At 55.5% G+C, this 10,034-nt stretch overlaps 1 pseudogene; it reads right to left on the reverse strand.

Moving 5' to 3' along the window:
* Positions 1 to 4,428: 4,428 nt before the first annotated feature.
* On the reverse strand, positions 4,429 to 5,234 carry LOC123621740 (annotated as a pseudogene).
* Positions 5,235 to 10,034: the final 4,800 nt, after the last annotated feature.

The raw sequence follows: 10,034 nt of genomic DNA on the forward strand, positions 1-10,034 counted from the left end.
AGTTCCGTCAACCTGCCGACACAGTAAACACCCTTAGCAAATTTTCTAAGGCTTTGCCCAACTAGACCCTTAAAGTCACAGCAGTTTGTAATATCTAACAGTTGAAAAAGTGGGTGATGTGATTTTTCAAAAGATAAAACAATTTCTTTTTTTCTTTCTTTCTTTTGAGACAGAGTCTCGCTGTGTTGCCCAGGCTGGAGTGCCATGGCATCAGCCTAGGTCACAGCAACCTCAAACTCCTGGGCTCAAGCCGTCCTTCTGCCTCAGCCTCCCAAGTATCTGGGACTACAGGCATGCGCTACCATACCCGGTTAATTTTTTCTATATATCTTTAGTTGTCCAGCTAGTCTCTTTCTATTTTTAATAGAGATAGGATCTCGCTCTTGCTCAGGCCAGTCCCGAACTCCTGAGCTCAAACGATCCGTCCACCTCGGCCTTTCAGAGTGTAGGATTATAGGCGTGAGCCACCGCTACCGGCCCTCCCCATAAAAAAATTATTATTTGATATATCATGTGTAAGAATCACCTTCGATTTATATATAAACCAAGGAAATAGTAGCTAAACACAGAGTTCATATTTGGGATAATCAGTAAAGGAAAATTAAATCTCACTGCCAAATGAAAGGCAAATGGCCCAATTGATCATGGAAATTTCATAAGAGTTTACTGAACCACATGTTACCTTACTGTAATTCTCTAGCCCTGTGTGTGCGCATGTGTGTGCACACCAGTTGCAAGGTATCTCAGGTTTGCACACTTATGTTTACATCACCAATCGATATAGTTAAGTAATAAAGTCCTAGTCCATATTATGACAATGTATATAAATATTTGAAAGCACCTTTTAAAATTTCACCATTTTTACCACTTTTGAATATATAATTCAATGGAGTGTCGTATATTGGCCGTGTTGTGCTACCATCGATTTATTAAAAGCTCCAGATTTTTTTTTTTTTTACTTCCAAAGGAAACTCAGCACCCATTAAAAAGTCACTTTCCTTTCCCTGTCCCCCAAGCCCCTTGCAAGCACTAATCTATTTTTCATTGCTATGGATTTGCCTGCTCTGGACATTTCATACTAATGGACTCATATAATATGTGGCCTTTTGTGTCTGATTTCTTTCACTTAGGATGTTTTCGAGGTTCATCCATGTTGCGATATACATCAGTACTTCATTCCTTTTTTCTGTATGATTAAATACATACGGCATTCACCATTCTTAAGTGCACACTCCAGTGGCATGAACCACGTGCACATTGTTGTGTAACCATCAGCACCATCCATCTCCAGAATTTCTTTCATCTTCCCCAAGTGGAACCCTGTACTCGTTAAATACCCACTTCCTATTTCCTCTCCCCCAGGCCCTGAAAACTACTCCAGGTACCTCATAAGTAGAGCATACTCTGTCATTGTGTTGCCTGCGTTGTTTCACTTAGCACGATGTTGTTACGTATGTCAGAATTTCCTCATTTTTAAGGCTGAATTATATTCCATTGTGTGGATGGACCACATTTTATTTATCTACTCATCTGTCAGTGGACACTTGTGTTGCTTCCACCTTTTGGCACAGTGAATAATGCTGCCATGGACGTGGGTGTTCAAGTCCCTGTTTTCAGTTCTTTTCAGTATATACGGAGAAGTGGAATCACTGTGTTGTCAGTGAATTCCATGCTTAATTTTTGAGGTACTACCATATTGTGTTCCATAACAGTGGCTCCATTTTACTTTTCTCTTTCCTTTTTATGCTGAATAATATATCAGGATATACCTAATTTTGCTTATCCATCCATCTGTTAATGGACATTTGGGTTGTTTGCACCTTTTGGCTATTATGAACAGGGCTGCTATAAATGTTCATGTACAAGTTCTTATTTGAACACTTGTTTTCTAATCTTTGGAGTATGTACCTTGGAATGGAATTGTTGAGCTATGGTAATGCTACATGTAAATTTTTGAGGGAACGTTCAACTATTTTACACACAGCCTGTACCATTTCGTATTTCTACAAAGAGTGTTTAAGGGTATCCCGTTTTTCTGCATCCTTGCCAACACATATCTTTAATGTTTTTTAACAATAGCCTTTCTAGCGTGTGTGAGTGGGTATGTCATTGTGGTTGGAATTTGAATTTCCATAATAACTAATAACGTGTAGTATCTTCTTATGTGCTTGTTGGCCAATTGCTTGTCGTGTGTGTGTGTGTGTGTGTGTGTGTGTGTGTGTGTAGTGTGTATTTTAAGCTCTTTATCCATGTTGTTATTTGGTTGTTTGTCTTTTTCCTATTCAGTCTTAAAAGCTACTTATATATTCTGGATAGCAGACCCTCATCAGATATATAATGTGCCTCTTTGGGTTGTCATCTTACTTTCTTGGTGGTGTCTTTCAATTTGCAAAAGTTTTTATTTTTGAGGAAATTTTCTTTACTGGCTATGCTTATGGTGTCAGTTCTAAGAAACCATTCTTACACCCAATGTTATGAAGGTTTTTCTCCATGTCTTCTTCTAGGGTTTATGTTTTCACCTCTTACATTTAGGCCTGTGGTCCATTTTGAGTTCAGTTTTTCTGTGTGGTATGATGTCAGGGTACAGTTTCATTCCTGTGCATGTGGATAGTTGTCTGACATCACTTGTGGAATTTAGGGACCTGTGGTGGAATGGGCAGGGACAGCCGGGTCAGTGACACAGGCCATCAGGGTCCTGGGCAACGGTAATCTCATGGAACCCCTTTCCCTGGGGCCATAACCCCCTGTCCTGCCCCCTCCAACCCGGGGACACGAGAAGGGCCTGGCTCAAGCTGGAGCAGAGAGCTCGCCAGCGCCCAAGTCCTGCCGCTTCGGTGAGGGCCGTCCGTGCCGGGTTCTGGCCAGCCCCACCTCTTCCTGCTGGGCAGAAAGGCCGAGGCCCCACCTCTTCCTGTGCCTGTCTGCACCCCTGTCACTGGGCCCTTTCTGGGGAGGCTCCTGGGGGCCTCCAGCCTCCCCCGCCTGGCCGCCTGTGCCCTGGCTCTGAGGGAATGAGTGCTGTCCCCAGGAAGCTGGGGTCTCCCCAGGAGCCGGCTGGCCCACAGCTCTGTGGTGACAGCAGTGACAGCTGCCACTCAGGTCAGTGTCCAGGATGGGCACTGGCCAGTGACACAGGGAGCCAGGGGACCTCAGCACACCCAGAACACCCTACTACATTCTCAGAGGGCACAGTGGTGACAGAAAGCAGGGCCAGAGGATGGGGACGTCTGACCGATGGCCCAGCCCCCTGGAAAAGCCAAGGCATGGGAACACACTCACGTCTGCACACACATGCACACGCAGCACAGGAAAGGCGGGGGACTGGAGGGGAAAGAGATGATGAGGTTACGGTGACAGACAACTAAACACAAAGCACTGACCACAAGTGGACACAGCCAGAAGTAAGCTGAAACACGGCTGTTTCCACAACGGCTGACAGGGACAGGGCGATCACAGGGTCATGGTGGGTGGGACAATGTCCTTGAGCTTCAAGGATGCACGGCAGGATGTGAAGTGGGGTCTGAGGGTACCTCAACGCATGTCCCAATGTCCAAGAGGAAATATGTGCAAGTGCATGACACAGGAACATGCACACATGTGCACACAATGCGAGAACATGTGTGCACACGTGTACACACAGCAAGGACCACACATGCACACAGTGCAGGAACACGTGCACACACACGCACACAGCACAGAAACATGCACACGTGTGCACACAGGTGGAGCAAATGGCACAATGCCACAAGTGCTGAGTCTACAGGTGGTGGTTTGCTGCCACCTCTTTGGTGCTTTTTGTTCTATTTTTCAACTTTTCTATGTATGTGAAAATTCCCCAAGTCAGAAGTGGAGAGTAGTGCAGAGGGGCTGGAGGCAGAGGGGCCGGGTGAGCTCCTGGCCACACGGAGGGACGGGCCTCCACAGCCTGGGGCCACAGACACCTGCCCACAGACTCAGCCCCCCCTGCCCACTGGAGCCACCTGCCTCCAGCCACGTTCCAGCACTGTCCTCGCTCACGGGAGGCTTGTGACTTGCAGTGACAGCTTCTGACAGGGAGAGCAGAGTTCACCCCAATGTGCTCCAAGGCCAGACACCCCATCACAGGCCCAGGAGGTGGCAAAGGTGGGGACTGAGACTCAGGATGTGGCATCAAGGAGTCCAGAGACGCTCTAGGAACTACGTTCTCCCCTGAACCTGCCCCAGACATGCGAGGTCTGGTGCCATCCCTGGGCCCTGTGTTCCGAGAAGAGCAGGTGTCTCGAAGCACAACCACGTCCCATGTCCTCACCGCCTGTTAAAGCACAGAATCCACCCCCCAGATTTGGAACCGCGGACCTCTTGGGAAGTCTGCATGACCATCCCTCCCCAAGCGTGGACCCTGGGCCCTGGAAGGGAAGCTGCCTGGCCAGGACAAAGCCCACATGGTACTTACTTAATCTTGCTGAATACGATGTCCGTGTCGGTGACAGTCACGTTCTTCCCGTCGATCACCTGGCAGTCCTTGCACAGCTTCGCAGTTCTTACTGTGCACCTCCTTCCCCGTGGCCTGAGTATCCCTGTGCACTGCAAAGCACCGGAAGGCCTCCTGCAGGGCACTGAGCATGGGGGGCCGTGGGAGCCGCCCCCTCACTGGCACCTTTGGACTCCAGTGACAGCCGCTTGGCTGCCTTGTCCTTGGCAGGGTCCCCCGGGGACTTAGGGGGTGTCCTGTTGGCCGCTTTGGCGGGTTTGGCCTTGCTGTCGGCCATGTGGCTGTGGGAGGAAGGAGAGCAGAAAGGCGTCATTCTGCTTCTCACAGGGCCCCAGCATCGCCAGCTGGCCCGGGGACAGGACAGGACACGCACTGCACGTGCCATGGCAGGCTCAGGATACGCCCAGAGTCCAGAGATGGGCAGGCCCTCATCGGAGCCCCACAGAGCCTCCTGCCCCGCAGGTGAGTGTGTGTCCAGCTGAGGAGACAGCAGGGCCAAGAGAGGCTGGGAGGCACTGCTGCCCTCCTGGCACCCAGACCCTGCCTGCTGCCAAGCCGGTGGGTCAAGGACCCCACCCCCCCAATCAGTTAAAACCATCAGCAAGAGCAGAGCCCAGGTGGGAGCCAAGCTGGGCACCCTGAGGGGCTCCGGCCAGGGAGGCTCAGAGTCTGACCTGGCACAGCAGACCCTGCCTGACCCCCCAGCCACAGCTGCACGGCTCCCTCCCTGGGCCACTCCTCCCTGCAGCTCTGGGGCTGCCATCCCCGGGAAGGGCCCAGAGCAGCCTCAGTGCTGAGCCTTCTGGCCACAGGACTGAGTCTTGCCCAGGGGAGGGTGAGTGGTGACCCTCAGGACGTCCAAGGAGGACCTGCCCCGAAGCCCAGAGCCCAACCAGCAAGCAACGGCCCCTCAGGGCCAGGGAGGTTGTGGGGGCTCCGGGTGGGGAGCGCAGCCACGCTCGTGGACTTTCAAGGTGCCCGGCCCCCCGAGGTGGAGGCTGAGGAGGTGCAGGGCCACCCCAGGCAGGGCTCTGGGGCACAGGGCCACGCCAGGCACTCCCGGTCCTCAGCCATGGTGCATGTCTCCACCACAAACACTGACACGGGGCCAGGCGGGACAGGCAGTGGGTTGCTGAGGCCCCCCCCCCCAGCACCAGCTCTGTGCCAGGGCGGGACCCCGGGGAGTGACCCAGCCTGTGGCTCTAGACCTAGAGGGGTTACAGCTGCCTGCCTGGGGAGCCAAAGCCCAGAGGCCCAGCGGCAGCAGAGACCCTCAGAATCCAGATAAACACAGCCCTGGCTGGAGGGTCAGTGCCAAGAGAAGCATGCTGATGTCATGACTCCGAAGTTCACGAATCCCCTTCAAATCTGGGGCTCTCAATTCCAGTTATGGCCAAGGTATGGTGGGTGGCTCCTGAGTGTGGCTCCAGCTGAACTCAAGATCCTACAAATGTCCCAAAACAGCCAGAAAAACCCAAACGAAGCTCACTGGGCTGAGGATCTCAGGGACTGCACAGAAAGTGCAGCTGCCCCAAGGAGGCTGTTCCTGGTGGCACCAGGACCCCACGGAGGGCTCGGGGCTGGGGCAGGAGCGGGGAGGCCGGAGGGAAGAGCAGAAAGTTAAATCAGAAGCCTAAAGGGCATCGGCCTGAAATGTGAAGCCCGAGGCCCCCCTGGTTCCGGAGGGGCTAGGAAAGGCCGCCGGGTGTTGCGCCAACGCCATTTCTTTGTCTAAAATAGGAGTGGCCACTTGTCGTGGCTGCGGCCGCTGCCCCAGACAGGGAGAGCTTCCCCAGGCGGCACAGAGCAGCACTGGCTGTCTTTGCCTCCCCCGCACACCCAGCAGGAGCCACGGAAGCTCGAGCCGCTGTGAGCCACAGCCCTGTCCCCGCACCCTGCGGGCACAGGCCACCCAGGGGCCAGGCACGGCCGGGCTGCTGAGCTCTAGCCCAGCCCAGGGGCCCGGCCTCAGGCTGCTCGCTGGCCCAGAAGGTCGCTGCGACGAGGTCTCTGACTCCAGTGAGGCCCCAGCCCCGCGAGGGTGCCGGGTGTGCCTGCCCTTCCTTCGGGCAACCTGGAGGCTGGAAAGGACGAAGCCCCACAGGTCTCCTTCACTGTTCCCGAGGAAGTGAGAGGAAAAGGGCGGAGCTGGTGTCCGGAGCAGGTGTCCCCAGGACATCTGCACACACCCAATGACAGCCCTCGCCAGGGAGCACACCCCGCGACCCCACTGCTCGCCAGAACCGGGTGATGCGCGGGAGCCGGGCAGCCTCTGCCGGGCACCGCGACCATGCAGCCCACTGCCGAGCGAGCGAGGTCCCTGCCCTCGGGGCTCCAGTAGCTCCCGTGCAGCCCGGGCAGGGATGAGCTGCAGCCTGAGCGGGAGGTCTGGGGAGGGTGCAGGGCGGGGCCGGGCTGGCCCGCGGGTATGGACAGCTAGGGAAGGTCTGCTGGACGCACGCATGCCGGGAACAGAAGTTCCCTAAAAAGGAGTCTGAAGGAAAGAGACTCATTCCAGAGACCCCGCCTTCCGTGTGATAGGGTGGCCGTTCCAGAGAGCACAGGGAAGGCTCAGGTCACACAGTGGAAGTTCCCGCCCAGGCTCCGGTCAGGTTCATTATACAAATGAGGGATTCACTGGCTTGGTCCGATTGGTCAGTGAGGCTGAGTCCGATTGGTCAGTGCGGCTGAGCCCTGGTTGGTCAGTGATGCTGAGTCTTGATTGGTCAGTGCGGCTGAGTCCTGATTGGTCAATGAGGCTGAGTCCTGATTGGTCACTGAGAGCGAGTCCTGATTGGTCAGTGAGGCTGAGTCCTGATTGGTCAGTGCGGCTGAGACCTGATTGGTCAGTGAGGCTGAGTCCTGATTGGTCACTGAGAGCGAGTCCTGATTGGTCAGTGTGGCTGGGTCCTGATTGGTCAGTGCAGCTGAGTCCTGACTGGTCAGTGAAGCTGAGTCCTGACTGGTCAGTGCGGCTGAGTCCTGATTGGTCAGTGCAGCTGAGTCCTGACTGGTCAGTGAAGCTGAGTCCTGACTGGTCAGTGCGGCTGAGTCCTGATTGGTCACTGAGACTGAGTCCTGATTGGTCAGTGTGGCTGAGTCTCATTGGTCAGTGCGGCTGAGTCCTGATTGGTCAGTGTGGCTGGGTCCTGATTGGTCGGTGTGGCTGCATCCTGATTGGTCAGTGAGGCTGAGTCCTGATTGGTCAATATGGCTGAGTCTGATTGGTCAGTGAGGCTGAGTGCTGGTTGGTCAGTGACGCTGAGTCGTTATTGGTCAGTGAGGCTCAGTCGTGATTGGTCAATGGGGCTGAGTCCTGATTGGTCAGTGAGTCTGAGTCCTGATTGGTCAGTGAGGCTGAGTCCTGATTGGTCACTGAGAGCGAGTCCTTATTGGTCAATGTGGCTGGGTCCTGATTGGTCAGTGCGGCTGAGTGCTGATTGGTCAGTGAGGCTGCGTCCTGATTGGTCAATGTGGCTGTGTCCTGATTGGTCAGTGTCACAGAGTCCTGATTGGTCAATGGTGGAGAGTCCTGATTGGTCAGTGCAGCTGAGACCTGATTGGTCACTGAGGCTGAGTCCTGATTGGTCATTGTGGCTGGGTCCTGATTGGTCAGTGCAGCTGAGTCTGATTGGTCCGTGATGCTGAGTCCTGATTGGTCGGTGCAGCTGAGTCCTGATTTGTCGGTGCGGCTGTATCCCGATTGGTCAGTGCGGCAGAGTCCTGATTCGTCAGTACGGCTGGGTCCTGATTGGTCAGGGCGGCTGAGGCCTGATTGGTCAGTGCAGCTGAGGGCTGATTGGCCAATGCGGTTGAGTCTGATTGGAGTGCCGCTGAGTCCTGATTGGTCAATGTGGCTGAGTCCGGCTGTCGAGCCAGCCCTGGGCATTCACGCAGGATGCCTGAGCCCACTCAGAGATCGGCCTTCAGGGCAAAGTGAGGCGTGAGGACCGAGCGCAGGTGCCAGTCCTGCCCTCGTGAGGATGGCCTTCTGGCGGGAGCACAGGTGCGAACACACAGGTAAGCGATGTCACGCTCTGGGGGAGCAAGTGCCCTCCCGCAGTGCCACAGGCCTGGACACTGCTGCCCTCGTCCCCACTGGGCTCAGACACCTGAACCGGCCTTGCCCACCAACTCACGGGCCTTCCCTGCTCAGAAGAGGCCCCATGGAACCCACAGCCCAAAATGAATCTCCCTGGACCTTCCTGGCCACTCGCCTGCCTGAAACAAAACCTGTAGAAATGTGATCCAACACGTCACAGGCAGAGGGACAGCTGCCACGGCAGCATCAGAGCAGAGACACCAACAGAAGGACTGGAAATTGGGGCGCCAGTGAGGTGACAGCAACCTGGGCAAGGAGCCTGTGAGCAGGGTCAGGTCCTGTCCCTAGGACCACGTTCCTGTCACCAGCACCAAGGGCCTGTCACTATGACCAGGGGCCTTTCACTAGGACCAGGGACCTGTCACCATGACCAAGGGCCTATCACTAGGACCAGGTCTCAGTCACTAGGACCACGTCCCTGTCCCTAGGACCAGGGGCCTGTCACCAGGGCCAGGTTCCTGTCACCAGCACCAGGGTCTGTCACTATGACCAGGGGCCTTTCACTAGGACGAGGGACCTGTCACTAGGACAAAGTCTTGTCACTAGAACCAGGGACCTGTCGCTAGGACCAGGTCTCTGTCACTAGTACCAGGTCTCTGTTACTAGGATCATGTCCCTGTCACTAGGACCAAGTCCTTGTCACTAGGACAAGGTTTCTGTCAGTAGGACCACGTTCCTGTCCCTAGGGCCATGTCCCTGTCCCTAGGACCAGAGGCCTGTCACCAGGACCAGGTTCCTGTCACTAGGACAAAGTCTTGTCACTAGGACCAGGGGCCTGTCACTAGGACCAGGTTGTCCCATGGGGATAACCCATCCCTGCGGATGAAGACCCTCTGTGTCCTTGGCGTCATGATCTTTACCCCTAAATCTTCATAACTCAGGTTCTGGGCTCGCCCTGCGTGTCTCTGCCTGGCAGCAGCCAGCACCCTGTGTGTGGGTGCCCTGGCCTGGGCCCCTCTCACCGACCTCTTCCGTCTACGGGCAAAGCGTCAAGCACCTGGAGTGCGCCGTAGCCCAGGGAGCTGTGCGGGCCGAGCTGTGTTGCCAGACCATTGAGAAACGGCTGGGCGGCTGCTGTGCTTGGCAGGAGCTTGTGTCTCCCGGCTGGTGACAGCCCCAGGCCCTGCAGGTGGACAGAGCTTCCTAAAGCGGGTCTTCCTGAGCCACTGCTGGGCGTCCCCCGCGCCCACCCCCCCCGGGGCTGCCGGCTCCTAGGCCCATCCGTGGTTGTCCGTGCAATGCTCCAGCCGCCGCAGGGCTGGCTTGGGGGCTGTGGTGCCGCCGGGACCCTTCCAATCTCTATCCCAAGCCCTGTCCAGGGTAGTGCCCTCCACCCGGAGGGGCAGCGGCCTGCGGCCCTCCCGGAGTCCCTGGACCCTTCCTGGGCCACCTCACATCGTGTCCTCACCTCGGAGCACACCTTGAGCCCGTGCTGCTCACCATGACCAGGTGTGGCCGCAG

The sequence above is a fragment of the Lemur catta genome, chromosome 16, assembly GCF_020740605.2.
Source record: "Lemur catta isolate mLemCat1 chromosome 16, mLemCat1.pri, whole genome shotgun sequence".
NCBI lineage: Eukaryota > Metazoa > Chordata > Mammalia > Primates > Lemuridae > Lemur > Lemur catta.